The sequence below is a fragment of the Sander lucioperca genome, chromosome 3 (genome assembly GCF_008315115.2).
Source record: "Sander lucioperca isolate FBNREF2018 chromosome 3, SLUC_FBN_1.2, whole genome shotgun sequence".
In the NCBI taxonomy this organism is placed as follows: domain Eukaryota; kingdom Metazoa; phylum Chordata; class Actinopteri; order Perciformes; family Percidae; genus Sander; species Sander lucioperca.
In genome coordinates this window covers 34,149,305-34,174,771 of record NC_050175.1, presented here as the reverse complement: position 1 = coordinate 34,174,771, position 25,467 = coordinate 34,149,305, and the positions used below count along the sequence as shown (strand labels likewise).

At 40.9% G+C, this 25,467-nt stretch overlaps 1 long non-coding RNA gene across 1 annotated transcript; it reads right to left on the bottom strand.

Annotated features, from left to right (window-relative positions):
- Positions 1 to 16,370: 16,370 nt before the first annotated feature.
- LOC118494737 lies at positions 16,371 to 16,886 on the bottom strand. Its single transcript, XR_004896909.1, has 2 exons — positions 16,650 to 16,886; positions 16,371 to 16,551 (listed from the first exon to the last, which is right to left on the bottom strand). It is a non-coding gene; the product is annotated as an uncharacterized LOC118494737 (long non-coding RNA).
- Between the last annotated feature and the right edge of the window lie 8,581 nt (positions 16,887 to 25,467).

Genomic DNA, 25,467 nt, shown 5'->3' with positions numbered 1-25,467 from the left:
AATAAAATATAGAATAAATATTCTAAATAGCACAAATCCTTCATCACACAAATGTGAAAACGCACTAAAGAGAATCTAATTATTACACTATTGCACTAAGAACAGAAACACAAACTAAAACTAAAACCTGACCTTTCTGGCCTTCCTTGATGCAAAATCATCAATGATGTTATCGTATGAAATCTGCTCCCCTATTGAATGATTGATACTGACGGAAAGGCCAGTGAGCCATTCCTGGGACATGGTTGACCCCAGGTATGACTTGATCAATTTTAGTTTTGAAAAGCTCCTCTCTGCTTGAGCCACAGTGACTGGCAAAGTAAGTGCAATCCTGAGAGCAGTCCAAAAGTTGGGGTAGATCTTTGATAGATCCTTATCATGCATAAAAGTGATAAGCTCAAGGAGGCTCATGGTCCCCCGTTCCCCCCCTTGTCCGGACCGTTCCATTTGGGAGACCAAGCAATATAGGCCCTGATTTTTGTTTTCCTCCGTGGGTGCTCACGGGCGCACGGGCTTTAAAAAAAAAAGTAGTCAAAATGTTTGCATTTCAGATGGCCAACACGAACACACACACCTAACAACTCGATAATAAAGCCGTGAAGTAGGCTATCTTTCAACTCAGGATAGGATTGGAGATGAAAACTGACACATAACCGCGATCAGCTTCGTGGGTGCTCAGTAGTAGCGGAGCACCAACGGTATCGGTGCCTATGCCCAGCAACCCGTTCGACCCAGAGGTGAACTGTCCCCCGCTCCCCCCTCCCCTTTCCCCTTCTCACACAGCTTCTCTGAGCACGGTACCTTCTCAGCAAGCAGGGGTGCCAATTTGCCAATTCCCCCACACGGTGAAATACAGTAGAAAACCGCTTCGAGTGCTCGTGCTGCCCCCCATGTCATGAAAAAAATGCCCTTTCGGGCGGCTGCCCGCTTCGCCCGTGGCAAAAACCGCTTCTGCATCAGACTCACCCTGGGTCAAGTTAATTAAGTCTACTGCTTACAACACTAATAACAGTCCGTCGTACCGTCGCCAAAATACCCCTGCGAATCAAATCCATGCTTCATCGTTAACCGTCAAGCCACTAAACCTTTATGGAAATGAGCACCTCTGGTGAAGTGTTACATTCGACACAAGACGTCTCTCTCTCTCTCTCTCTGCGTGCGCACACACATACATACACACACACACACACACACACACACACACACACACACACACAAACGGTCTGGTTCTGGTGGTTGATGACAGATATGTGCTGATTAGCTCTCATAATGGGCCAGGTGGGTAGCGCACTGCCATGAGTCCATGATGCTAATGTCTGATTACTCCACATTCTCATTGTGATATTTTGTGATTACATTCTGAATCTGCCCCGTTCTCTGTCAGGTAAATACAGTAGTACAATGTCTTCCTCTGATGTAGACGTAGCCTACACTGTAAGTCAGTAGTAGGCTATACAGTGGAGTTGCATATTAAGTGGTCTGGGGTCCTTCTGTAAGTAATTTTGGGGTACAATTTGGTTTTGAAGAATTCTACAAGCAACAATACCACAGGCCAAGCAATCGCCGTTCCAAACAGGCACATTTTCAACGGGCACTGTACTAGTATATAGAAACGCATGATATAATAATATTTTATAGCAATGTGATACTCTCTGGTACAACACCAAGACAAAGTACAGCAGATCAGGAGGAATTACAAACAACTAAAGTAACAGCTAAAGCAGCCAAGTGTATCTCAGTCCATTACAAAAAACAAATATGAAACTAGAACGGCACTCAGAGTGCAGACCTCCGCCAAGACCAATGGTGCATTCACATGCTCCTCTGATGGTCCCATTTCCCGAGTGAAATGTAATGTAATGGAAACAACATGGCCGCTACAAAGAGGACGTGTTCTCAGAGTGTTTATCAACACGTTGATAGAGTAAAGGAAACGTATCAGGTGAGCCAGGAACAAATTTTTCCAATTATTCCAACACCACATGAATGCAACACAAATGCCCTCCCAGTGTTAACGAAAGTGAAATAAATCTGTGTATCCGCACAGTGTTTCGGATCTGCCTCAAAATTGAATGGGTTCAACCTTGGCCTATGCTTAACCCTTTCACCAGGTTTCATTAAATTGGGCCAATAGTTTTTCTGAAATCCTGCTGACATACCTCCTTGGCGAAGGTGTTAATGTTATCAATTTGAGGGACGTAATTAAGCTATTACAATAATTCAGGACACAAATTGATTAAGTCAAGGATAAAAGTTACTATATTGTGGGAACAAGTCATGTAGCACAGAAATAATGTAATTTTAGGGTTGAAATGACTAATGTCAGGGTACAAAATACAGAGTATTACAAACACTTGAATACTCCTAACTGCCCTGGTCTCAGTGTTGATTTTGAGAATCTCTTAGGTAAGACCACTAAAATGGCCTTGACTATAAATATCTTTCTCACATTGTGCTGCTATCTCGTCAACCTAAGAGCACTTTCCCATGCCTGTCTAATATTTGTCTGGACTTTCAGTCACAGTGCTGCAGTTAAACACAGAGAAAGAGAGAGTGTAAAAGAGAGAGAGGGGAGAAGGAGAGAACAATTCAGAGTGAAAAAGATGGGCAGAAAGAGAAAAGAGGGAGAGAAAGAGAGAGAGAAGGAAAGAGGGAAGGAGGGAGAGTCTGAACCAACTCTGTCCAGGTGTTCAGAGCCAAACAAAGGCTCTTTTCAGTCCCTGATGAGAACGCACTGCTCCTCCACTTGTTGCAAAATACAGGATAGATAAAAGAGCACAACTCAGGAGGAAGCTTATATTCTGTTACCGTACCAAAATATGGAGCAGGGGAAAGCCTACCCAATTACATGAGCCTCATTGCTGCCAGTAAACAAGAGAAAAGAGCTGAGGTCACAACTCATTTGAACTCCTTTAGATACTGTAGTTTAATCTACAGCAATGCATCATATTCTATAAGATCATCATGTTTGTAGCATCACTATCCTGTATCTCTAAAAATTCAACCTTTCAAAAACTTTGTGGCAATGCATTTTCCAGCTGATCCATCAGGCTTTTTAAAGACTTTAAAGAAGGAGGAGAATTTTGGAATCTGGACATACATGGTTTTCACTGGACAGGAAGGGAATGAAAAACTGTCATTTGAAAAGTGGTCTATATCCTTGACGTTCCACTTCCGGGATTGCTCCAGGGCCGCAGGAAATTCAGCCGGAAGCATGTATTTTCCGTTTCCTTTCGCTTTCTTTGTGTTGGAATTTTAAATTCGGTGGATTAATGAGGACTATGGTTAACTGCTCCTAAGAGCTGAGTTTTCTGTCGCACGACTATTTTGCAGCAGCTCTGTGCGGAGTTTAGCACCGCCCATGACGATTCTGATTGGTTGGAGTCTGGCTACTCCACATAATATTCGGGGATGAGCGGAAAACGTGCTCTGGTTTAATGGCATTTCTTAAAACCAATCAGAAGTGTCATGGGCAGTACTAAACTATGCACAGAGGCGCTGCAAAATAGTCGTGCGACAGAAAACTCAGATTGGACAGACATAGAGAGACACATAGATAGTCTAGCTAGCTGTCTCAATGTACCATGCAGAGATCTGAGGAGCAGTCAACAATAGTCCTCATAAATCCACCAAATTTAAAATTCCAACACAAAAAAAGCGGAAGGAAACGGAAACTAAATGCATCCGGTAGAATTTCCTGCAGCACCGGATAAATCCCGGGGATATAGACTAGGCAAAGCGAGACTATCTGAAAAGTAACTAAAGCTCAGACAACTATAGTGAGTAGAGTAAAAAGTACAATATTTGCATTTAAGATGTAGTGGAGTACAAGTAGAAAGTTACATAAAATGGAAAGTACAGGTACCTTGAATTTGTACTAAAGTGCAGTACTAAAGTCCTTCGTGAATGTGCAGCAGGGGTCAGAGAGAGGTTGAGTATAAGACAGAAAACTGAAATGTCAAAGCTAAAAGGTAGCAGTGAACAGTGATATACAGAAATAAGGGCTGTCAATGGATTAAAATATTTTTTAAAAAACGATTCTAAATCAAAGCCCTTCCAGATGGTTCTCTCTACAAGATTGACATTATTTGCATGTACTGTTGATGTGAACTGAGACCGGAGTACATCAAGTCTCAAATACCACGTGAGCAGTAAAAACTTGCAAAAAAAAAATAAAATTAAATACATTTAGAACAGATAAATATGCAATTAATTAGCGATTAATTACGAGTTAGCTATGGAAATCACATAATTAATCACATTTAAATATTGATTGACAGCCCTAATTTATTTATTTATTTCAACACTGGACGTTTACAAGTAAATCCTAGTATTTTAAATTTGCCATTAATAGTGATTAATCACAGTCCATGACTGTGATTAACTTCATTACAGTTTTTAAACAATTGAGAGCCAGTATTTAGGTCGCTCAGAGGGTCTGAAAAGTCGCTAGATCTAGGGAGAAAGTCGCCAAGTTGGCAACAAACTCCACAACGTTACTGCTGCAGCTTCCTGATTTCCCAAACTTCTGAGCAAAATCACAGTCAAAAACATTTGTGGCGTTAAAAGGAATTTGCGTTAACTTGTTATTAAAGCGTTAATTTTGACAGCCCTAACAGAAATGTAACCATGCATGCACAAAGTATCACATTATGAAAAAAATAAATATGATATTAAAACAGTTTTGGAGGTTGTTTTGAATTAATGTCAAGAGATTTTAGGTCATAATTGAATAAAATGTTGCAGGAACCAAAACTCGATTGCTGAGATGGACTACAGTGCACATTGTCTCAGCTTTCTTTTTGGCACTATATTTACTGAAGGTTTCATCCGTGGTGCAGGCCTCGACATCAACATTCATCCAGCGCTCTGTGGGCTCAGCTTGCAGAGGGATATGTGTCTGCCTGGCGGCCCTCTGTCATCCCTCCCTGCCTAAGCTGACAGAAGTGAGATGGCAGTCTTTTGATGTCAGGAAGAGATACTTACTCCTGGCTGTTTCTCACCGATTCACATCAGTCCAGCCTCTTACCCAGTCTGTTATTAGGAGTGAGAGAGTGCTTTGTATTTTCAGATCAGAGCAATTTGCAAATTCATTCAAGAACTGTGTTAAACAAAAGGAGCTTAGATATAGAATCTGTCATCGCTGTTTTTAATGGGCAGTAGATTAACTTTCCTAGCTGATGGTGCACAGTTGGGGAACAAAAGCTTTTCTTAGAAACTGGTGGTTAAAGTAAAACGTCTATTTTACTGTAATGCTGATAACCAGCTGCAGAAAAATCCTCATATGTCACACTGGAAAGACCTCTGTGGAAAGACAGATTTCAAATCAGATTTTTATTGTAAAAAAGCAACACAGCAACAGTAAGGAGCCACCATCATTATGTATGTTGTCCAGATCAGGTTTTAAAACTGTGTAGTGAAGTCGATTCAACAAATCCTGATCTCTCAAAACACAAGAATGGTAATTCTTTCCGAAAAGAAGTCTAAATACTTAACTAGTTCTAACGCATATCTTTCTTTGGGCTTTGACAATTGTTCCATAAACAAGCCTAAAAGTAAATCCCTGTCTTTATTCCATAATTCCTCGCATGGCGCAGAAATTGATCAGGGGAACTTTCCAGGGCTCTTCTTTCAGCGAGGAGGAGTGAGCAGGGTTTCCAGAAGCCATCCTCTGCATAGCCTGGTGATCACAAAGCTTCTGGTAATGTTCTTCGCTACATGAAGCCTCTGAAGAATGATTGAACTGACTAGAGTCCTAATTTCAAGTCCAAGGTGCTTGCATAGATTCTTCAAAAGGAGCAACATTTACCACAAAACCTCTGGTGCGTACATGCTGAAACCCAAGCTGAGCACTTACTGTGAGTAATTAACAAAAGACTGAAAGACTTTCTTCTCATTTTTAATTTTTAAGCAATTTGCGAAGAATACAAGAACCACTTGATTTTGATCTACTAAAGTGTTAAGACTAGGGATGGGGATCATTATTAGGGGTCCAAACCCGAGGCTGTAGGAACCGCGGTAGCAAAGCTATGCAGTCACACAGCAGGGCTGTGGAACCCTATTGTTTTCGCAAACATTTTTATTATTATTTTTCCGTTGATAAAACTCATGCTACAGCCTAAACCGTACATGGTGGGGGGGTGCCATTTTCAGGACTGGTCCAAAACTCTGCACCCGCAGCGGAGAAACAAATTGACACGCTTCTGCCACTAGGTGGCGCTATAGCAGAAAAAAACTCGTTTGGCACTATTACTCCCAAACCGTACATCGCACATTCAAAACCCATATATCCTTGTGTTCCCTGGATCCAGCTGAATCTCCTCATATAGGCCACGCCCATTTCCGCCTATCCCCATACTTTTATGCGTGAAAAATCTTGATTTATCAAAAACCTACTTTTTCAATCAACGCAAAACTTTAGATTCTTGTTTGCCATGACCTTCTGGAGGTGCCCCACACATTTTACGAAAATTGGCCACTAGAGGGCGCTACAACTACACAAAGTTTATATCCCATGAACGGCTCATCCGATTTCTACAAAATTTGATGGGTACCATCTAAGGCCACTCCTGAGGCCACCCCTACATTGGGGTACTGATTGGTGAAAGTGGGCGTGGCCTATGGGACCCACGTTTAGATTCACCAATTACACTAATGTGAACAACTTTAAATTTACAGGGTAGATGTACAATGGGTCATGGACCTCACCTACCCAAAATTACACATGTGGACCGCTAGGTGGCGTTATACTGTGTTTTTGCCTTTAACTCCCACATTAAAAAACCTTACATACATGTGTTCCTTGAATCAAGCTGAATCACATGTTATAGGCCACGGCCATTTCTGTTTAGAAGTTTTTTCGCAATATCGCGCTATGCGCAAAACCAACTTTTCCGAACTCGTCCTAAGCCGTGCGACCGATCTGCACGAAACCTGGTACGTAGCATCTCCAGATGGACCTGACCAAAAGTTATTAAAATAATTTTGCTACGTTAAAGTATGCGCATTTCACGACCAAACAAATTTTCCTAGCTAGCTACTACACACATATATCTCGGCCAAATTAAATGTTATCAGCTAAGAACTTTAGATCATTGTTCAACATGACGATGCTCTGTAACAAATTTGGCGAAGATCGGCCATTAGGGGGCACTATAATCAACATTTGTTTTGGCCAATAACTCAATGCATTTAAATGGGAAATTTGCAATTGCAATATCCCTGCCACAGTAAATGCTATCAACACGAAACTTGTGATGCTTGTTCGGCATGCCGCTCTGAGGCTCTGTACCGAATCTGGTAAATAGCTGCCATTAGGGGGCTTTATAGAAAATAAAACGAAACGGACCAGAGGTTGTCAAAAATCCTTCAGGTCTCTGGAATATTTGCAACGGCAATGTACCGCAGACCTTGCGGCTCACGCCTCTCGATATTTCCTGACGTTTTCCTCCTCACCATTATGCTTTGGGTTCCGATTTCGCGTGCTCCCTGGGTCGCCGGGGTCGACTCATGTCGGGGCAACTGGCGCAATGGGGCTTGGGCCCCGTCATAACTGGTTGTAGTTCTAGTTAGGGCCCGAGCGCCAACAGCGTTGAAGTCCCTATTGAAACTGAAGGAATTATTATTCTTCCGGCAACTGAATCGCCTTTTTGAGGGGCTTAACATACTCAAAAACTCACCAAAATTGGTGGAAGTAGAAGTTGGAAGTAGACCTAAAAGTCAAGGTGCTATACTAACTCCTCCTAGAGATTTCATCCGATGGACTTCAAATTTGGTCTGTACCATCTCAATACCTTAAAGATGAAAAGTTATTAAAAGAAAAACTTTTCGTCAAATGGTGTGGGCGTGGCGTGGCGGCCATTTTGAGCATTTATCGATGAACGAAGAAGCTGTTGTCTTTAGTGTACATTGTCATATCTGCCCGAAATTTCTCAGGTTTGACAAGGGTCCAGGCCTGAGGACATCTACAGGCCAAAATTGACTTTTGGTCATAGTGCGGGGGGCACTATGACCAAAAGTCAATTTTGGCAACAGGAAATCCGCCTTATGTGACAAACATCATCCGTTTTAAATGAAACTTATAATGTTATAAGTTTACATGTGATACTGAGCCGCCCCCTATACTTTAACCACGCCCATGTACTCAGGCCACGCCCCTCTCATATGGCTTTTGAACCGTTTAAGGTAGAGTCTTGTGTGAGGTATCATTGAACTCAGCAGAGTTCCTACTTTATTGGTGATGGTTTGGCCCTCCCCCTATGATTAAGCCACGCCCCTTTCATAACTGGTGACCCATTTAAGATAGTCTTTTGTGAGGTATCATTGAACTCAGCAGAGTTTCTTTTTGATTAGTGATGGTTTGACCCACCCTCTATGCTGTAGCCACGCCCCTTTATAATAAATTATGACCCGTTTGATGTAGACCCTTGTGTGAGGTATCTTTGAACTCAGCAGAGAGTTCCTTATTCATTGGTAAATGTTTGCCCCGACCCCTATGCTTTGGCCACGCCCCCTTTCACAGCTAATGAACTGTATAACATAAAGTCTTGTGTGATGTATCATTAGCCGTTTTCCGACCAAGTAGTTAGAGGAACTTAGTTATAGGAAGAGTCCACTTCTAAGCAGATTTACTCCCCAAAAAACGTTTTTCCATTTGCATTCGCACTGGCCAAGTGGCCATAGGGACTGGTAGGAGGGGTAAGGGAGTGAAGTAAGCACGGCAACGGTCTATAGCGTTAAAATCAGAAAACAAATACACCAAAAAAAGTATGAACTAAATACTAAATCTAATGTATATAGCATATTAGTCATAATTTAAACAAGTCTCCCGAAGAGAAACGGGCATCTCTCTCTCCCCCGCCTCTGCCTGCTGTGACAAGACGTAAACAAGGTTTTCATTGGTCAGAATGGTCTCCCAGAGCATCATGAGAAAATCTAAATGACGGTTAGCATCAAAGTTAGCGGCAATAAACGACCGAAAATTCATCAATTATGGATATAAAGTGTATCAATCTTGGATGTAACAGTTTGAATTTAGTGCACAAAGACCCCGAAAAATTATGCCGTTTTTTGTTGTATACGACAAGCTCAGGCTCATACGGTTAACAAGCTGATTAAGGTGCCTATAGAGCGGTGCTCTCGGTTGCCAGTCTGACTATGTTTTGAATGATTTGCGGTGGGAAGGCTAGTCTTTATGCACACACTGTGCACGTAAATAATTTTTCTGGTTTGCGCACGTATCTATTTTTAGACATAACGTTACATGATCCACTAGTCTCAATAGCAGTATCGATAAGCTCGGACCATATAGATTTTTGGGTTTTGAGAAATTTGGAACCGGGTCCTTAATAGAACCGGTTCGCGAGTACCATCCCTAGTTAAGACTTGATGTTAGAGAACCCTTGAAAGTTCTGCAAGACAAGAGAGAAAGAAGGAAGCCAGATTTTATTAATCCCTAGGGAGGGGAAATTCAATTTTGTCCACTCTGTATTTTTAGGATGTTTTCACACCTGCCTTGTTAAATTTGGTTGAATCAAACCCTGGAGGGTTTAAGCGTGATTTATACTTAAATCTTATACTTAAAATCTATGCCGTTGCTACGTGCGTAGGTACGTGGAGACACTGACCTACGCTCAAGAACAGGTTATGTTTGAGATTAGAGATCAGTCGGTGTAAAAGCACCGCCTAATCAATACTCGATTGATAACAGCGTCACCGTTCTTACAAGATCCGGTAGAGCTCGGTGTGCGGAGAGAGAGAGGTGCGCTCATAAAAGTTAAAACATTTAGAGATCGGCAACCCTGTTAACATTCCCTGATGGATTTTGTTATGAAAGATTTTTAGCAGAGGGAATTACGTATAGGCTATTTGTCGGCTTCTTGAGCCGTGCGTTGCCATCGGTTATATGTTTTTATATATTTTTATTTGCCAGGGTTGCATCTGAAATAATAGGCTAAAGCAACAAAACTTTCCTTCCTGTTTTAGGAAGCAGCGACTGTATTACGTTTTGCCTGTAAAACCATGTCTGTGTTCTTCATATTTATGTTGAATTATAGTTTGCTCTTCTTATGCAAGATATGCAGCTCTGGTAGATGTTTGCGATTGGTCACGCTGTGCAAACACCGCTTCTTATATGTGAACGCACGATTGGGAAACCCTGGGTTGATTGAACTAGTTGTTAACCACCGTCGTGACACAGCTTATGCAGGATTTTTCAGTGTGAAAAAAACTAAACCAAGGGAAAAATGAAAGTACTCTTTTTGTCTCATCTCTATCTTGTTATGTCTCCAGATACTCATTTTATCCTTTTAGGGACATTGCATTGTGTTCCATTGTTCGAAAATAGACAAATTAAGACATGAACTAATACATTGACAATAGAGAATAATCACTTCTATGAATGATATTTAGGCAGTAATGAGTAGAAATATTACAGAAAATGCAATATTTTTCAAACCAGCATTGGTGAAAAGTAACTCAGTACATTTATTCAAGTTCTGTACTTAAGTACAATTTTGAGGTGCTTTACTTGAGTATTTCTGAGTGTATTTCCATTTCCAAAGTAGCAGACTACTTTATACTTTTACTTCAATACATTTATCTTCAGTTACTTTGTAGAATCAGATTAATTAAACAAAATATGTTCACCAAAAAAATCCAGATGTATTAGAGGTTAAGATAGGACTTTATCGATCCTCAGGGGGTAAATTCACAAGCTAACCAGCACTGTATGAAGCAATTGAAATTAGCCCCACCTTTAGCTGCAACAGTGATGACCGCATCAATAATTATAATCCAATGATATATTATTCCAAAATAGGCCAGTCTGCATGATGCCAAAACTTTTGTACTTTTACTTGTAACAGAGTGAGAACACTGTGATATTGCTACTTTTACTTCCACCACTGCAAACCAGACACAAACAACACATTCTCTTTACCCAGCTTTTTAGTTAAGGAACTGATTTCAGAGCGTTTTACTTCTAATGTAAAATGATAGTTAACATCATGGTCAATTTTAAAGCCAGCCTAAAACTCGTGTCAACTTTCTTCCATGTACACTGTCTATCTTTCTGCACAGTGTGTAGTGATGTGGTGGGCTGCTGAGATAAAAGGCAGTCTGGCAGATAGTGTGTCACAGTGCAGACATAGCCCGCGTCCCTGCTTTGGACTGAAGAATGTACAGGATTGAATGACAGAACAATGTTTACATCCCTCTTTTGGCCGGAGGTGTGTGTGTGTGTGTGTGTGTGTGTGTGTGTGTGTGTGTGTGTGTGTGTGTGGGGAGGGGGGTGGGGGGTTGGTACAGGGGAAATAAGAGGGACTGTTAGTTTCCCCTCACTCTGAAGAACATGAAGCTCATCACTTTCATATTTTACCTAACTTTTTAGATGGAGTTTATCCATCTCAGTTTATCTTATCTTATGTTAGATTAACAGTAACTAAAATGAATTACTAGTTGGTACTCTTAATAGACCAAATCACTGTGACATAGACCAAATCACTCCCAGGTAGACAAATGGCAATTGATTTGAATTGATTTGCAGAGATATGTGAAATCAGCAAAAATATTTATTTCTGTTGTCATTTTAAGCCGTAACTGTAAAATTTAAAGATATAAAGTTAAACACATAGGTCCGACCTATCTGTCGTCTGTGCTTATTTTCTGTACTGTGTTGCTTTGCTAGCATCTTTGATAAACCAAATCTAGTGTTACGAACAGCAACATGTCACCGCTGGTCGGACAGACTGCTAGTTTGGGTTATGTCATTTTCTTTAGTCTAAGGCCCAACAGGTAAATTAGGTCTCCAAGCTAACGTTAGTCAAAGTGTGGACATATGAAAGCAAAGCATCAAACATGTGTAGCAGGTTGATTGGTCGCTATGCTTTCAATCACACTCACTCTTTGACCAATCAGGAAGTAAATGTTATATAGGCAGGGGATTTGTCCTCTTGACACTCTCTACTCTTTGTTGCTGGAGCCACATTTCTGCTCTGGATCCCCTCGCTTCCGCTGTGCGGTTAAGGGAATTCGACAGGTAATGCAGTGTTGCTAATTGTTTGTTACCTATAGGCCTCTTTTGTGTTAGGATGGGCATTACAGCGTGCATTGTCTTTTGCAGTGTCTCCCTGTCACAAATCCGACTCCTGTAACGGGACCACGTTGAGTTTTGCTGCCGGTAAGTTGGGCAACTCTTTTGTGTGTTTAATTAACTGGCTGTTCTAGTGTAGGCCCCGTGTAGCTATACTATTGGCACTTCAGTGAGGGTGGTGTATTGGTGCGAAGCTCCCTGACAGGCAGGGCTTAATAGACCTTTTTCACGGCAGACATGTTGACAAGGAAAAGCACAGGTGTATTCAAAATCATTAATGATGGCTGCATTCCACTTAGGAGAGGCCCTGGTATTGTGCATGCTGACTCACTGAAATAGCTTACTGGGACACTTGATGGAATTGAGCCATCATTAAGGTGATCAATTTCAGCTGTGCTTTTCCTACTATGACAAGTCAAAATGTCTGCTGTGAAAAAGGCCCATTTGAGCCAGAACATGTTCCGGCACCTCCGACATTGGATCCGGAACCTTTTGTTGTCACGGAATCAGAGAATGTTGGACCCAAATGCAGAGACAGCAGGCAAAAGTAGTAAGCTTGAGGATTTAATATCAAACAAAAGATATAACAACCAAGGAGTCCTCAAGACAGCACGCAAGGAAATCCAAAACGTGGTAGCAGTCAAAAACAGGAGTCACAGGAACACTGAGACAAAACGGGTAGACTCACACAGTGACGTTCCAAAACAGAACACAATCCAAAACAGAAATAATGACCTGACAACAGACAAAGAAAACACAGAGACTAAATACAAAAGGTAACGAGGAAACAAGAGACAGTTGACACTAGGCTCAGGAACAGATGAAACACATCAGGGTGGGGCAGACAATCACAGAGGCGGGAAAACCAAAAGACAGGAAGTAAAACAAGACAACACATGGAAGAACAGAGAAACTACCAAAATAAAACAGGAAATAGAACAAAATACGCAACCATAACACCTGTGTCACTATGAAAAATTAATCACCTAATTGAAAAAAATAAATTACTGTTTGTGTAATGCTCAATGTTGATATCTGTGTTGTCTTTATTCCCCATTGAAGTTCCACAAAAATCTTGTTTGCATTTTCGATGCGTTTTGAGGTGACTCTTCAGGGTAAGAGGGGGGAGAGGGACGGAGGGAGGGGAGGCACTTCAAGTGACACATGCGCTTGTGCTGTTTGAGATTGCTGTTAGCCTCATTTCACTCAGGGGAAAAACGTCAAAAAGCAACAAAGTTTGCTTAACTTTTTCAAATTCGCTGGCCAGTCGGATCCCAAACAAGCAAAAATCATTTCCGCCGATCAAGAACGTGGAGACCACGGTGGATACAGCAGTAGTACGCCTACCGCTAATGCTGCTAATGCACCTGTCGTTAGCGGGGATGATGATGACCCACACAGGGAAGGAGATGAAGATGATGAAATACCTATATAAATATAATGTAGATGTAGGCAGTGTAATCTTTTATTTTTTCCATTACCTCCAACCCCCGTTTTGAGTCGCCGGATCCACCCCCCCTCTGCGCTCCAGGACCTCCCACTTTACAAATTAAGCACTGCTGACGGGTATGTTTGCCAGTTGGCATCTCATATATTGTTTTGTTTAATCATAAATTGTTACTGAATTCGGTTTGTTTTGTGTACGCCAGGGTTTGTAAACTGCTTCGCCGGCGCTGGTGTCTGAGCTAGCCCCTCTTCCCCCGCCACGCTGCTGTTTTGTCTCGACTGACTTTTGTTTTCTTGTTGGGTTATTTGTATGAGCTCACTCCAGGCTTTGAACGCCTCCATGCGCCCTTTCAGCACCACACCAGCAATTGGCCGGTGTTTCCGGGATCTGTTGCCCAACTGGGTGCCCTACAGGGCTGTATTAGATTGAGTGATTGTTTCGGTGACACGAGCGACAGCTTTGCCTTTCTTTGGCCTGCCCGTGTTTATTAGTAGTATGTGTGTGGAGATTGGGATCTATGTTTATGGGTTTCTTTGTTAAATTGGATTAAGTGATTTCATTTTTCGTTTATTATACAAGAAAAATTTAAAAGTAACAAGTTACAATATAAACGGGCCTGACTCAGTTTAAAAACTGGTTTGCAGCAGATTCCTGTTCTGCAGAAACATAAAGCACTGAACATAATTACGGCACATTTGTACAGGACATTAGCATGGGCTAGAAAGATGCAAACACATAAAACAACAATACAAACAGTGCAAACAAGACTTGCATACATGAACAATCAATGTGTGCAAGTGTAACAGTTTGTATGCCTTTTTGAAATATGTGATGGATGGTAGTGTTCTGGTGTGATGAGGAATGTCATTCCAAATTTTGGTATATGTATGAAAAAAGTGCATCAAGTGTTGGCGAAGTGCTATTTTGAATCTGCAAATAAAATGTCAGAGCGTTTGAGCGTGTGAGTGCAATGGTGAGACCACTTTGGGAGATTACTGTGGATCTTGAGAGCACGATTGTATAGTCGTGCTATTGGTTCAGTAATTTCATTTTGTGGTAAGAGACCAGATTGGAAGACAGTAGGACATTGTTGAAAACACAATTGCATGTAGGTAGGTTTCAGAAACAGAAAAGGAAAGATATGATCTAATCTTGTTATACACATAAAGTTTCTGATTTAGCTTTTTTGTTAAGTTAGAAATGTGTTCCCCAAGTGATTTTTTTGGTTAATTTCTATTTCTTTTTGTTTGAATTCTGATGAAAAGACTTTCATTTCTGTTGAAACTTTATGGTTTATTTGTTGTTAATCTTTGGTTATTTTTGTTTGGCTCTAGGCAGCTATTAGTCACTTTTGGCTGCCTAGATTTTCCTTAGATTGAAGTTGTTTTCCATTTATTTTTGGTTTATTGATTTATTTCCCCCCCAATAATTGAGTGTTCTTTCTTCCACAATTGCTGAGTGCCAAAGGTGGTGGTGTCGGTGTCCCCAGTGGTGGTGTCTCCCTCCCGTGTGCTGTGTTTTCCCCCTTTGGTTTATTTTGAGTTTTCACCACCGTGTGTGTGCAAGTGTTCTCGTGTGATAGGGGTGATCCTTCCCTGAGATCCCACACCCCTTGACCCCTTTCCTCCACTGGTAAGGCCTCAGCACTGAGCCTCCCCCATTTCCCTACCCTTGTGTGTGTGTATGGTATTTTAGTAGTATTTTATACTTGAGGTTTTTTAGTAATTGTATAAATAAAATAATTGTCTTTAATGGAACTACGTCTCTGGCTTCATGCATAAGTCGAACCTGTGTGCTTTCTGTATTTTGGTGGAGTCTGGGCGTTGAGCTGGCCAAAAAGGCGCTCCACACCAAAAGTCCCATCGTGCCACACATGCATTTCAGATGGAGATAGAAGTATATCCAGTTCCTCGTCCCTGTTTACTCAGCACCGTTAAATTGTACATGTGTACGGGACGGAGGGGTGTTTTCTACCTGAAAGTTATAACAAACGTTATCGGGATAATACTGAGGAGTAGAGGACCCACGTGCTGACGTTAAGCGTATTTTCTCACTTCCAGTGCTTCCGTGTCATGGACGCTAGTTTGCTGTTCCAGCAAAAACGTATTCAACTCTGCTTTATTGTTTAATTAAGCGGCTAATTGCCTGGATTGCATTTAAACTACACTAGTTATACTCAATCACTTATAGTTCTCTTCTCTTACAGCGACTGCCTCGCTGATCTCACAATTGTTAAAACGCTGTTAGGTACTTTAGCTAAGCAATTAGCAATGGCTAATTCCTCTCCCTCTCCTGCTGTTTCTTGCTGGGTGTGTCAAATGTTTAGCTATTCCTCTGCCTCCTTTAGTGATAAAGATACATGTAATAAATGTAGTTTATTCGCTGCTCTGGAGGCGAGGCTTAGTGAGTTTGAGGCACGGCTCCGCACCATGGAATCAAAATCGTATGCTTCCGTAGCTAGCCAGCGCTTCGTAGCTGGTGCGGGTCAACAAGCAGTCGGGCGAGTGGGTATTTGCTGTTGGAAATGTAAAGGACAAATCAACACCAAAGATTGTACAACAGATAGCCAATATGTATGCATATATCATGGATATGAAATTAATGCAATCCCACCTCCAACTATCAATTTGTAGATGGCATCCACGTTTTCTAGACAAGTCTTAGCGGATGTGCTAAGGTGGGCTTGGACTGGTATATAATCTTTGTTTTGTATGTTGTCCCTGGCATCTTCAGAGGATTTGTGATCAGCAGCAGGGGCTTCAAGCCAAGGGCATACAACTTCTGTCAGGATTTGTAGCCAGAACCCAGACGCAGACAAAAACACAGCTCTTTGTTTAAACAGTTTATTTCTGAATCTGAGAATTGTAGCAGAATGGACTGGTGGGGGAATCCTCCCAGATGACAGAGCAGGTAGTGAACACAGGCAGGGAAGGCGAGTAATGCAGGGCTGGTGATTGCAGGCAGAGAGTGGCATCAATAGGCAGGTACAGCGACAGCAGACAGAGTGGTATTCCTTCAGGATGTGAGAAAAGACAATATTAAAGTCGGCAGGCAAAAAACAACAGGATACAAAAAAACTCAGAGAAAGATACTGGCTGGCCGTTCACCTACATGACAAGACTAACTATCCGGCTCAAAACAGAGAGCAGCCACAGTTTAAGTCTCTGCACTAATGAGCCACAGGTGGTTCATTAGAGATCGCCTGCAGCTGTGTGTCATCCTGGGCGTGGCCTATCACACCCACTGCACTGAGAGAGAGGAGAAAAAGAGCAAGCAGAGGAGAGGGAGAGGAAAACAGAGAGAGACTTCCAAAAAAACCCCGCTTGTCACTCTCGACATAGTGGATTTGTGACATTCTCAAGCTAGAAAACAATTTTTAAGAGGTAGACAGATCAATTAGATAAAACTCTAGTTAGCTGAATTTAGCCTTAAGTTATAATTTGTAACTCCCTAAACACAAATCTTTATTCTTTAAAATAAACATTAAATATGAGTATTGCAAAGCTGTAAAACAGGAAAAAGATTAGAATAGCATTTAAAGTAAATTAGCTTTTTTCAATTGCTATGATCTAAATATTGTAATTATTTAAATCTTAATCTTAATCACAACCACTACATACAATACAAATCAATCTCAAGGCTACAATTATCACACCACATTTACTAGACACAAGGAAATACCTATATAAATATAATTTATATTTTGGGGTACAGAAAGTGGAAAGTCTTACAGAATACTGCTATCTGCTTTTAGCAATAATTAAATGTATTCTAGTGCAATATTGCAAGTATTACATGTATTCTATAGTACAATAGTACATTCATATAGAGCAATTTATTCTAGTGGAAAAAATACACCAAATCTAGGGCAAAAACTAATTATATTCATCATTTTAATTATTATTGTAGAACCTGTGTTGTTGACTATAGATGTTTGTTTGCTAAAGCTGCTTTTGTTTCTGTCATTTTTAATGCACTGATCAGGAAACACTCATTTAGTGGCATTCTGGTATGCCTTTTTAGCAGACTACTCATCCTCAACACTTGGCTCCAGCTTACATGCAACATCCACAAGATAGGTTTTATTGACAATTTTAATCTGTTTTGGGAACGTGGCTCCCTGTTCAGCAGGGATGGGATTCATCCCAATACACGCGGCAGCCAGATGCTATGTGGGAATCTGCGGCACGCCCTGCAGACTCAAACCTTTGACTGTTTGCACCCCGTAAACACACGCACAAGCACACTACCCAGTCACACTCTCCCCTAAGCTCTCACTCCTTTACAAATAACTCTGCTAACCCACAGACCAGCTATATAATTCCAGTTATAATCAATAATATCAGTAATCAGAGGTACAGCGCTACACTCTCCTGTGCTTCATTTGGAGCAGCCACCCATTCATAACCCCATAACCACAGTGTCTGTCCTCCGACTTAGATCGGTTAAATCAAACGTAAACCAACGAGGTGCTATACTTAACAACCTAATTGGAATTAAAACAACCACTGCAACGATAGAACAGAATAGGAGAATCAAATGTGGACTATTAAATATTAGATCTCTGTCTTCTAAAGCAATATTGGTAAACGATTTGATATCAGATAATCAAATTGATCTATTCTGTCTTACCGAAACATGGCTGGGCCATGAAGAATATGTTAGTCTAAATGAAGCCACTCCTCCCAGTCATAATAATACTCAAATTCCTAGAGACTCAGGCCGAGGAGGGGGAGTTGCAGCCATATTTGACTCAAGCCTGTTAATTAATCCTAAACCTAAACTAAATTATAACTCGTTTGAAAGCCTTTTCAACATCCAACATGGAAAACATTACAGCCAATTATATTTGTTGTTGTTTACCGAGCTCCAGGCCCGTATTCTGAATTCTCTGAATTCTCAGAGTTTTTATCATAAAATCAGATAAAATACTTATTGTAGGTGATTTTAATATCCATGTGGACGTTGACAGCAATAGCCTTAGTACTGCTTTCAATTCACTACTAGACTCAATTGGTTTCAGTCAGTGTGCATAAGGCCACACCCTCGACCTTGTGCTGGCATATGGCATACAAATTGAAGATTTAATAGTATTTCCACAGAATTCTTTATTATCAGACCATTTTTTAATAACTTTCGAATTCTTACTATCCGACTATATGAAATTAAATAAAAGCTTCTACACTAGATGCCTATCGGATAGTGCTATAGCTAAATTTAAGGTAGATATTCCAACAGCATTTAACTCAGTGTTGTGCTTTAATATAACAACAGAACCTTTATGTTAACTTTAATCCCTCCCAAATTGATAATTTTGTAGACAGTGCTACGGCCTGTCTACGGACAACTTTAGACTCAGTTGCTCCTATCAAAAAGAAGATGACGAAGCAAAGGAAACTAGCACCCTGGTATAACTCCCAAACTCGCAAATTAAAACAAATCTCATGAAAACTTGAAAGTAAATGGCGTTCCACCAAACTGGAAGAATCTCGTTTAGATTGGCAAGACAGTCTGAAAAATTATAGGAAGGCCCTCAGAAATGCCAGATCAGACTCTTACTCATCACTAATAGAAGAAAATAAGAACAACCCAAGGTTTCTTTTCAGCACTGTAGCCAGGCTGACAGATAGCCACAGCTCTACTGAGCCATCTATTCCTCTAGCTCTTAGTAGTGACGACTTCATGAGCTTCATGATAAAATTATAACAATTAGAGATAAAATTCATCACCTTTTGCCCTCAACTTCTAACAGTTCACCTTTAAACGCAGGAGTGCTAGAAAGAATGGCAAGACCTGACATATACTTAGACTGCTTTTATCCTATAGACCTTCACCAATTAACGCTAAAGGTCTCTTCAGCTAAGCCATCTACCTGTCTCTTAGACCCCGTCCCAACAAGACTACTTAAAGAAGCGTTACTCTTGGTTAACATTTCATTACTAGATATGATCAATATGTCTTTATTAACAGGTTATGTACCACAGTCATTTAAAGTAGCTGTGATAAAACCTCTTCTGAAAAAACTGATCCTGAGGTCTTAGCCAACCATAGACCTATATCTAATCTCCCCTTTCTCTCCAAGATCCTTGAGAAGGTAGACACTAAGCAGTTATGTGACTTTCTACATATAGAGTTTATTTGAGGATTTTCAGTCAGGATTTAGAATGCATCATAGCACAGCAAAGTCATTTTCACTGGTGAAAATTACTGACGACCTTCTAACTGCTTCAGACAAAGGACTTGTCTCCGTACTTGCCTTACTAGATCTTAGTGCTGTATTCAACACTATTGACCATACCATCCTGTTACAGAGACTTGAACATTTAGTTGGAATTAAAGGAATCACACTATGCTGGTTTAAGTCCTATTTATCTGATCGATCTCAATTTGTTAATTTTAGCGATGAATCCTCCAGGCACGCTAAAGTTAGCCATGGCGTTCCACAAGGCTCAGTGCTTGGAGCGATTCTATTCACCTTATATATGCTTCCTCTAGGCAATATTATTAGGAAACACTCAATTAACTTTCACTGTTATGCGGCTGACACCCAATTATACCTATCAATCAAGCCAGACGAAACCAGTCAGTTAGTTAAACTTCAAGCATGCATTAAAGACAATTTTCAGATTTTAACAATAAAAAGATTTTAACCAACGTTATTGTGCTGGGCCCTAAACACCTCTGAACCTCATTATCTAAATATATAACTACTCTGGATGGCATTGCCATGGCCTCCAGCACTACTGTCAGAAACCTAGGAGTTATTTTTGATCAGGACATATCCTTTAATGCCCACTTAAAACAAACCTCAAGAACAGCCTTTTTTCACTTGTGTAACATTGCTAAATTTAGGCACATCCTGTGTCAAAATGATGCTGAAAAAGTAGTCCATGCATTTGTTACTTCCAGACTGGACTATTGTAATTCCTTACTATCAGGTTGCTCAAATAAGTCCCTTAAGTCTCTCCAGCTGATCCAGAATGCTGCAGCGCGTGTGCTGACAAGAACTAAGAAAAGAGATCATATTTATTAGCTTCTCTGCATTGGCTTCCTGTAAAATCCAGGATTGAATTTAAAATCCTCCTCCTGACCTACAAAGCTCAAAATGGTCAAGCACCATCATATCTTGAAGAGCTCATAGTACCTTATTGTCCTACTAGAGCACTGCGCTCCCAGAATGCAGAGTTACTTGTGGTTCCTAGAGTCTCTAAAAGTAGAATGGGAGCCAGAGCCTTTAGCTATCAGGCTCCTCTCCCGTGGAACCAGTACAGTAAGTACCTCAACTCAAGGGCTGTTTATTAGTTGAATACACAAGCCAATATTGCTGCCATTTCTTCTGTTGGCCCAATCTCTATAGTGTTTTATCACTGAAGTGTTAGTGTGTTGCTGCATTAACTATTTTATACAACTAACGTTACCCGCCAAGTAATTCGCCAGCTGTAACATCCAGCTCAGGGGGCAGACACCATCACCACATTTAAGAGTAAACTTAAAACTCTCCTCTTTGATAAAGCTTATAGTTAGGGAGTCAGGAGTTGCAGCGTTCGCCTAGACCGGTAGGGGAGGGTGTGTAGCCACAGTCACAGCGCACCCTCTCCCTATCTCTGCTTATCTAGGCCTTATTGTCCCTACTGGTATTCTGTCATTCTTTGACAGATATGATTGTGTTATTTAATTGCATTCAATGTGATATTAAAAAGGTCTTGAAAATTCTCTTTTTTCTTTTGATCACCTGTCCTCCAAAATGTCTGTGCACGCCCCTGATCAGGAATGACTCATGAAGAAAGTGGTCAGGATCAATTCACAGAAATTTATGAACTAATTATTACCTAATGATTTATTAATATAGTATCTCCCGGTGGGTTCTGTAGTCACTCATCACTATGTACTATGAATCTCAGCTATTCAGGAATTAACGATTCATTAATAATCAGGTAATTTCTCATTCATTCCTGACTTGTTCTTTAGTAACTACCAGTGTTGGGCAAGTTACTATAAAATGTTACGTTTTACTTATTACTCCTTAAAAAAGTAATAATATTATCATAGTTATTACTTATATACGTATCAAAAGTAATCATACATTACTCGTTATTTTACTATATTACGTTTCCTGCGAAGTCACAAAATGATTTACAGCAGGTAGACGGCGCTACAGTAACACATTCTGACGGGTCACAGATTTCGGTGTAACACCGGAAAAGCCTGTGGTAGTGTATCCAGCCAGGTGAACGGTAGCAGGAGATTTCTTTATAAATGTGGGAATCCAGGTAATTTGTGCACGTAGTCACATCACAAGGTCATGTGACCTGTTGCCAATCAGAAAGTGATAAAAAGCTTGCCAGGTTCAGTCATTAGTCCCTTACCTCTCGCTGAGCACACCGTGTTGTGTGGATTCTCCAGGGTTATAGCCAGATGCAAGTTCCTATCCTTCACGGAGGGAACTGGAGCACTGATGTGACTACCAATGAGCTGCTGTGGCAGTGGAGTTTCGGAAAATACTGCATTGGAAACTCCCTCCTCCTGCATCAAGGGCCCTATCTTGCACCCAGCGCAATTGACTTTGTACACCGACGCATGTATCATTCCTATTTTGCACCCGACGCGGACTTTTCCCTCCACAGACTCACATCGGTAAATTAGGGAATGAACTTGCGCTCCCGGGGGCGGTTCAGCAAAAAGAGGAGGCGTGTTCCGGCGCAAACGTTCCCTAGTGCTATTTTGCAGATTCAGAAAACAATTCCGCCACAGACCAGGACAAACCTAGTCTAAAGTCAGTGGCGCGTTATTCAGATGCTATTTTAAGGGCGCATGCTTGGCTGTAATGTAGAGTGTGCACACCACACATACACTGCTTCTCTCATCTCACGGACCAAGCAGTTCCCATTTTTGCAAACCAAACATAAATACAAGGAAAAATATGACCTTGTTTTACACAACATTTCCATGAATGAGGAGAGACAGAAGAGCTGCATCGTCTATAGTGAGGTAATCTCGGTCTAATGTTAGACTACATTGCAAAAATATCACCATGCATTCATAACCTCATGATTCAGTGAGAGTGAGCCCAAAACATCGGAAAGTATGTTTTTGTGACATTTCTTTATTTACCTTTTGTCAAAAAGAAAAATCAATAGAAAACGTCGGTCTCCTTGGCTATGAACCGCACCTGGCGTGCGGACATGAATGTATTAAGAGCGTACGCCTAGCAAATCCGCCATTATAATAGCAATCCACCATGGAACAAGCATGCTTGCTTTTAAAGGGAATGTGAGATAACGCTCTGATTGGTTTATTGCACGTTACGCCCAAACCACACCTATGAGTAATGTAGCTACTTAGCTAAGACCAACCCATTTTAGATTTGCGTCGGGCGCAAGAGTCATTTATCCCGCCGGTATAATAGCAACAGCGCCCAAGATCTGCCCACAAAGCTACTTGCATTTGGCGTTGATACTTGCATTTCAGATCGTTAAAATAGGGCCCTAACTGTGCTACAGGAGTTTGTGTGTTCTTGCAAAGGGGACCAGTCTAGTCACTGTTTTCTACGGTTATTTTACCATTTTGTTTCTTTTGTTTATTTGCTTTGGTCGATGCATTACTGTGCTTGCACTTACAAGTGGTCCGCTGAGAGATATCGTTGATGGTAGTTTTAACACAGGTTGCTCTGCTCTCTCTGTATATCCACAGCCTGAACCTGTACAACGCTGGGTCCGTGTCGCCACACTGCCTCCTTGTGGTGAGACTGCACCGGGTGACACTCTGTTGCGATGCGTATGTAGCCTCGACACTGTATATTTTGTAGTGACTTGCATGCTATTTTGTAGTGAATCTTGCATGATATATTGGAGTGATTCTTGAATGATATGCCATAGCGAATCGTGTAGAAATAAGTGTGTAGTACTTGTCGGTGCTGTGCCTTCTGTCTCCTGTTTCTGTCTCACACAGTAGCCCCCCCTACTAGTAGCCTGGTGTGTAAGACCAAATGTATCTGCCTTCTAATTTATTATTTTACTAACCTGTTAGTTGTTCCTCTTCGGTTAAAATCAAAGTTGGTCACACGACACACTAAATAACATATTAAGGGTTTAAAGGGTTCCTCCTGCCCCTTAACAGGAGGTGGCGTTGTCAGGTCTGAAGGTTTTCTGTAGGGCTGTCAGAATTAACGCGTTAATCGCGATGCGATTAAGGGCCAAGCATAATGCGTTAATTTTTTTTTATCGTATTAATCGCATGCCGCCATTTATTCATTTATTTTGACTTCACTCGGCTTTGCGTCGTGCCTAACAGGCTACTATTTTGCCGTACTTCCTCGTAACACATCCTGCTGCTGCAGGAATAGCAACGCCGATTTCGGTGCCTCATTCTGGTGCCACTGATATGCCTGCACTTCTCTCTGATGCTCTGAAACAGACGTTACAGGCAACAGAAACATCGCTGCATGTGACGCTAGTTAACACTATACTCGACAGCAGCTAACGTTAGCCTACCGCTAGCTAGAAGCTGGATTAAACACGGTTACAATGCTGACAGCTAACGCTAAACGGTGTAAAGTTTGTCTGTATTTCACTGTAGAGGATTCCGACACCGGGATGTAACAATCTGCAGCTGCTATTGTCAGAAAAACACAGATGGTGCGTTCAATGAAACTGGTAATTTACAGCCTCGTGGTGCATTCAAAGTTGTTGTTAAATGCCACTTTCCCATCTGGTGGTTGTTTTTGTCATTCAACAGCTATTTACTAGTGAAATAAGTTATTGTTATAGTGATTACATTATTATTAAACTTTTAATTTTGACGATATGGCCTTAGCAATAAACAAGCCATTCTTTAATGTCGCCAAATGTTTAGTACCCTTCTTTTTTGTAACTTTATTAAAAAGTATCGGTTCAGGCACCGTTAAGGCACCGGTACCGTTTTAAAAGTACCGCTTTAGCACCGGTATCCAAACCAAACAATACCCAACCCTAATATTGACTCTAGATTCAAATGTGTGACTAGATTAAATATATAATAAACAAATCTTAAAATCAAGTTCATAGTCATTTTCTTTGCATTCATTTGATTCCCAATCAAGATACACTGGTAATAATTGCTTTCCATTGTTAATATGTACTTAAAACAGTTCTGATAATGCAAAATAATAGAATTTTAATCATGTGATAAAACATGCGATTAATTGCGATTAACAAAATGTAATCGTTTGACAGCCCTAGTTTTCTGTGCTCCGGCACTAGCATTACTTTACATTTCTGGCGATGTCGGCAGGATTATTTATTTATTTAGGCATGAATATTTGTACGTATTTTGGTTTTATTTATTTTTTGTTGGAATCGAAACAGTAGCTGGAGCTGGACTACGGGAGAGGGCTTACTGCTGAGACGAACCTGTAATGGGAACCAAAGGCCTGTGACGACGACTTTCTCATTGCTTGTCCTCCCTGTATTGTATTTTTATTTCCCTTTGTCTAATTTTAAAGTTGTTAACTAAGCTGCTAAAATGAGTGTGGATGAGGAAGTGGAGAAAATGTTGGCTCTGCGTGAGGAGGTACAGAAGTTACGGGTGGCTAATGAACAATTCAGTTCGTATACAGGTACTGCTTCTGCTACTACTAGTACTAATGCTGATGGGCTACCCCCCAGAGACAATTTGGCTCCACCGAACTTGCTTGCAACACAAGCAGAACGTTTTGTGTACATTCAAAGAGAGAGAAGGTGTCCTCACTTCTCAGGTTCCAAATCCAAATTTGATCTAAGATCTACGATTTATGATTAGATATAAAAAATATAAAGTAATGTTTGAGAGATAGGCAGATGACTACCTGAGAAAAGGCCATCTTCCTGTATGATCATTTGGAAGGGGAAGCAAAAGTAGAGATAAGATTTTGCTCATTGGCAGAGCGAGAGGATCGAGACACCATCTTAATAAT